This window comes from Pleurodeles waltl, chromosome 5 (genome assembly GCF_031143425.1).
Source record: "Pleurodeles waltl isolate 20211129_DDA chromosome 5, aPleWal1.hap1.20221129, whole genome shotgun sequence".
In the NCBI taxonomy this organism is placed as follows: Eukaryota; Metazoa; Chordata; class Amphibia; order Caudata; family Salamandridae; genus Pleurodeles; species Pleurodeles waltl.
Genome location: NC_090444.1, coordinates 1,665,489,270 through 1,665,495,269, shown reverse-complemented (window position 1 = coordinate 1,665,495,269; position 6,000 = coordinate 1,665,489,270). Strand labels below are relative to the sequence as shown.

Here is a 6,000-nt window from a genome sequence, read left to right as displayed (position 1 = left end):
TCCATAAGTGGAAAAAAACCTGAAAGTGAGGCTCTAGTGCTATGGACTTCATCCTGACCTACCAAATCGACTTTCTGAAAGGACCTCTCCGGGAAGGTTGCATGAATGTCGAGAATTTTCTTTTGGAAGAAACATGCCAAATTGTTGGTGTTTCTTGGAGGCTTCCGTCAAATCAATATGGGGTGGCTCCTGAATCATTTCTTTAAATATTAGGAAATTTTATTTTGGGGAATTAGAGGATTGTTCTATTTTGGTTGCATAAAAGGAGGCCTGTGAGGATTTAATTCCTGCATGAAAGTTTCTAATCGCTTCCCTATATTCAAGTTTAGAAGCGTCATCATAAGATTTCCTCCACTTTCTTTTGAGTTGTTTGCACTCCTTTTTTAGCCGCAGCAACTGAGGAGTGAACCATGGCGATTTCTTTTGGAGAGCATTTCTGGCAGTGGTTTTTACAGGTAGTATAATATCTAGGGAGGTGGAAATCCGCTCATTAAATTTATCAGCTGAGCATAACAAAGGGTCAGAGGGATTGGATCGAGTATTTTCGAGGGTGGCAATCCATTCATTACGGTTCAGTTTTGGCAACTGACGACCGGCTAACTTATTTGGCTGTTGGTAAACGCATCGGCACGCCTCATCCTCGACGTACCCCGCAACAGCCACATCTCCGCACACCTGAGACACCTGCATTGGCTCCCAGTCAGCAAAAGGATCACCTTTCGACTCCTCACCCACGCACACAAAGCCCTCCACAACAAGGGACCGGAATACCTCAACCGACACCTCAGCTTCTACGTCCCCACCCGCCTCCTCCGTTCCTCTGGTCTCGCACTCGCTGCCGTCCCTCGCATCCGCCGCTCCACGGCGGGTGGGAGATCTTTCTCCTTTCTGGCGGCCAAGACCTGGAACTCCCTCCCCACCAGCCTCAGGACCACCCAGGACCACTCCGCTTTCCGGAGACTCCTAAAAACCTGGCTATTCGAGCAGCAGTAACCCCCCCCTTTCCCCTAGCGCCTTGAGACCCGCACGGGTGAGTAGCGTGCTTTATAAATGTTAATGATTTGATTTGATATCTAGAAGCAGAAGAGTTGGTGAATCGTGAGTGTAAGTAAGAAATGATCCGACCATAACAGAAGGAGAGGGGTCTGAGCGGATAGGTCTGGAATGTTGCTAAACACCAGATCAACTGTATAGCCTTTAATGTGTGTGGGGCCATTTACCAGGTGTGTCAGGTCAAGCGCTGCTAGGTGTGTGAGCAAGGTTTCAGCAGATGTGTTCCTCGCCTCATCCCTGTGAATGTTAAAGTTCCCGAGTAGGATAAAGTTGGGGTTCCTACACGCTAGATCCACAACCAGTTCCAGAAGAGTTGGTATAAACCTCTCATAGGGGTCAGGGGGACGGGAAAAACCAAGGCAATAAGATTTCCTGCTCCTTATGCATCCTGGAAGCCACATAAGGAAGAAAAGGCCTGATTGTGTTTAAATAAAACCCCACCAGACAGGACTTTAAAGAATAGTGGTTTACATAAGGCTCCACCTTCATGAATCCTTGCAGCTGAAGTGATGGCCACTAAAAATGTCACCCTTAAGGTTAAAGTACTTCAGATCAACAGAGATCATTGGATCAAACAGTACAACTTGTAATGCCTTTGAGACTAGAGGTAGAAACAAGTCTAGACAAAGTAAAACGTTTAGCAGTCTAACCACCAAATCAAAAACATTGCCAGAGTTCCCCCACTGTTCCCTGAATGCTTTAATGACTGACCACTAAGCCAGCTAAATACATCTGGGACCCATCTAGCAGGAATTGTAATATTGAGGGTAGACAAAGATCTAGAGGAATGCAATTCTTTCGTGCAATTCCTTGAAATTCCTCTAGTGCTTGGAGTAGGACTTCAGAACAGATGGATACCTAGAACCCTTAATGATTTCTGCTAAATGTACTACATTGTGTGGAACTGATATGCAAGAGCTGGTAGAAGATCTTAGCTCCCGCAAATGTGCAGAGCTACTCTTGCCTTTTTTCAGTGGCACGCTGTCCTGCATTTTACACAACCATACATACAGCAGATCCGAATAGGGTGGAGACTCCTGATTTTTAAGCCCAAAGTGACTTTTATGAGATGTCTCTTGCCTCAAATCTTCGTTTCAATGTCAGTCTATTTGAAAAACTAATTCCCCAGATTTTTTCAAATAAATTTCCCTCTTACCAGGTTCAAAACATTGGGATATAAGTACAACAAAAACATGTTCCTTAAGTAAGAGACTAGACCGGAAGTAAGGTTTAGAAGTGCACGAGTCTGGGACAGCGAGTTACGAGTAACACGTGCTTGATCGACAGGGGCCGAAGAAGTAAACAATTCTCCATTTGGTATCTAGTCATATGAAACTATAGGCTCTGAAACACGTTGTGACGCTTAAAAAAACAACAGAACCATAAATTCAGTGATGTGTTTCTATCTCCATCGGGATGTCCGTGCACCGTAGAAGTTTTCGTTCCATATTTCTGCTGTGTTTAAATGAGGGTACCTTGGGCGCTATTTTCTCACGAAAGCGACAAGAAATGTCCGACATCTCGCGAGGCTTCAGCCATCTTTGTGTCAGGCCGTCAGTGCTGCTACCGGTCCATTTGCCCCGCCTTCAAAAAGCCCAGCATGAGGCCTTTCTCCTTGCCCCTCATTACCTGTGCGACTACGGGTTTTTGTTGGTTGATCACGTCCCGCGCATCAAAGTCATCCCTACTCTGCCGCCGTCTTTGTGAGGAGCATTAGGATACCGTTATTTATCATTTAGGTGTGTTACCTAGTTGTGCTCCCCGTTCCCTAGCTATAATAACGTAGTACGAGAACACACCGTACATCCATGAAGCACATACATTAATGATGTAACTTAGCTGAAATTCTCATTTGGTGGCTAAATGTTCTACAAGATCGAAACATATTAAACAACTCAAATATGATTTTTTTTCTCATGTAAAATCAATTTCTATAAAAAAAAAGACTTGAAGACCAACTCCTAAAATAATACCATAATTGATTACTGAGTGGCAATGTTTGTCTCAATCAGAGGCTGCCGTGTTTCTTTTTCAAAAGGGCGGCCACAGCAGCACCAAAGGAACAAATACACAAAAAGACTGTGCAATCCTTGTCCTTCCTCTATCTTCGTCGCTGCCTCCTCCTCTGTTGGTGTGCGTCATCAGTGAGCCGGGCGCAGCGGCCTCCACCTCCCACTCCGAGATCTGGGCGCTTATGTGACGGGCGTCACTTGCGGGGTGAGTGTCGAGCCTTTATTTGTAAACCCGGCCCGTTCCTCGGTGCTCCTTTGTTGCCGTTTTCTTTTTAGTTGCCGTGCAGACGACTACAACGAAACGTAACCTAAAGGAGTGTGAGACAGCACTCACTGGCAGGCTGCAAACATCGAGCTGTAATTGTGTTTACATGTTTAAAATGGTGGGGTGTCTGCGCCCTTGGGAGTATACTGTTTTTCCTTTCATAAATCCCCTTCGCATTCGGCAGGCTGCGGACCACCCCCACAGAGCGTTCATAGTGTAGACCCTAGGACGTGGTTCGCAGTCAATCTCAGTTTTCACGCACAGCTGCGGTAGGATCAGCAGCAAAGTGTGCATTGTCAAGTATGCAAAATAACTCCCTGAAAACCAGTGGTCTTTGGTCCGTAATGGTACGGACTCCTTAAGAAAAGCAAGCCAGTGTCTAGGTTATGTTGTGATATAATAAAAGGTAAACATGAGCATCCGTTTTATCCACCCTCTCCCCATAATTTCTCGACGTGCTTTTCAGAAATGCTCAACCCTTGTTCTGTTTTGCTCACTTTCAACATTTTACACTGCATATGTGCACTGTGAGAATTTTAAAGGGCATCTATTGCTAGTGCTATTTCCAAGCCCTGTTACAGTGTGTTGGCTAACGAAGAATTTGAAAGTTTTTAGCTATTAGTTTTAGGAAAAATATGACTCTTATTTTGCTATTTTGGGATCCTGGCCTGGTTATTTTACTTAATGGGGGACGCTGCGTAAAAGTTTAGAAAGCCCTTATGGCAGAGAGATGCTGATGGTTCAACTATATATAGAGCCATTGCCCAGGGCAGCGTTCCCCAAATTGTGGGTCAGTACCCGGTTTTAGGTGGCTCGCGGAAGTTCTAGTCTATACGTAAGTTACATTTAAAAATTATTTGCCTGGTTTGTGCACCTGTTCCATGGCGTTGAATGAACGGTCCGAAGTCAAGTTTTACAACACACCTTTGCAAGTATTCCCAAGCAGGACTCTGGATGCAACTTCCTTCATTTGTTTGCACTGTATTTTTACTTCACAGAGACATTTCGCCAAAGAAGGGGCTTACTATACTTGATCATTCACAACCATACCACTTGTGTATGACTTTCATACATAAACTGAGAGATATGGATGTGGCCAAAAAGCCAGACCTCCTGACTTTGGATTTCCCAGAATCAAAGAGTTATGACCCAACGCCGGGACGCAAACCTGATTCCACTAATAACTTAATCTGCTGTGCTTATTGTAAAATTAGTGGACTGTGTAGTGTAATCTGGTGCTTATTTAAAAGTGTTCTAAAGCCCTTGGGCATAGGAACCTTCGCTATATAAACTGCACAGTAAATACCAAAAATAAAGATAAAGTCCAGAATGCGCCATTGAGCCTCATTTTAACCAAAAAGTGGATATGAGGCCGTACCCCATACTCTGGTACAGAAGTTTTTTTTCCTGATTTGCTAAAATCACTGATATCACCAAGATTTTTAAGAAGCTTTATGATCTTAGTGAACAGATGTCACAGGCCAGCATCCCACTTTGAAATACGTTACCGCTGCAGAATTTAGTGTAGTTCACAGTCTGCCATTTTTATGGTCAAATTAATATTTTGACCGCAGTCCGATCAAACTAGTTCATAGTTTTAGAAAGTTTGGGAAGTACTGTTCTAGGGGAATGCCATCAAAACAAGCAATGCCAGCCTATGTTATCTTAGCTTCTCCTGGATTTATGGCTGCAGTACGCTGGATCACGGATGTAAAAAACTTTGTCAACTACTTCTACTTTGAGTTGGGTTGTTTCAGACTTGCCTCTAAAATTTGGAACATGCTCCTGTGCAACTGCAGATTAACCTGGTGTCATTTCAAATGACATGAAACCAGTAATCCTGTTTCATAATCTGTACATAATATTTTCCCGAAACTAGTAGTTAAATGTGATGGGTTGATGGCTTACCTGTACAAACACGCGCCTTTGGTTCGTTTTTGTTATTTAGAGTGATAAACTGTCTGTGATATTTTGTAGGCATATATGTAAGCAGCTTCTGTTGCAAAGTCTCTCAAACTTACGATTTATTACTCCTTTCATACTAACCTTGAAACATGTTATGTAAAACAACATCATGATTCATTTTCTCTGCTCTTCAATTGATTAATCCACACATAATAAAAGTAAGCCGTGGGTAGCTTTTATGCGGCCGGTGTGCATGTGACTATCATTACATATCAAAGTTTCTTAGTTAAAGGTCACTGAAGAGCCTTGCACATATGTATAGGCATCAGGGTTTTAAGTGGAATGAAAAAAGTGGCAGGGGAGTCTCTAAAACTAGTCTGGCCTATTAAAGGTGTGGCTTAAACATGTAAACTACATTTCTGTGATCCCTTAGTGTGACTGATATTTTGGTACCTCTGAGCTTTCTCTTATTGCACCCAGGTATATAGTGCAACAGCTGACATACATATAAAACCAGTCAGGGGTTGTTAGCTGTTTAAGATAAACGAGTAACCGTAATGATCTTTATTGCAAATGTTTAATAATGAAAATGTTTCAATTCTGAAATTGTGAGGCTGTGAATTAAACATTGCCGAGGGCCGTGGAGGGGGTAGTGGTTATTAGCATGTCTCAGTCAATGTTCTGATCACTCTCTGTTAGATATGTACTCCCTTTTCTATCAGCGTATCTTACACATCTCTTTCCTCTTCAGCACTGTCTTTTCAC

The 6,000-nt window shown here is 43.1% G+C and overlaps 1 protein-coding gene across 4 annotated transcripts in view; it reads left to right on the top strand.

Annotated features, from left to right (window-relative positions):
• The first annotated feature begins 3,173 nt into the window (after positions 1 to 3,173).
• Positions 3,174 to 6,000, top strand: part of PUM2 (pumilio RNA binding family member 2) — a 783,590-nt gene continuing 780,763 nt past the window's right edge. For all 4 annotated transcript variants that reach the window (XM_069235995.1, XM_069235994.1, XM_069235993.1 and 1 more), the window contains exon 1: positions 3,174 to 3,270. The gene's annotated coding sequence lies outside the window, so the exon portion shown is untranslated. The remainder of the gene's footprint in view (positions 3,271 to 6,000) is intronic.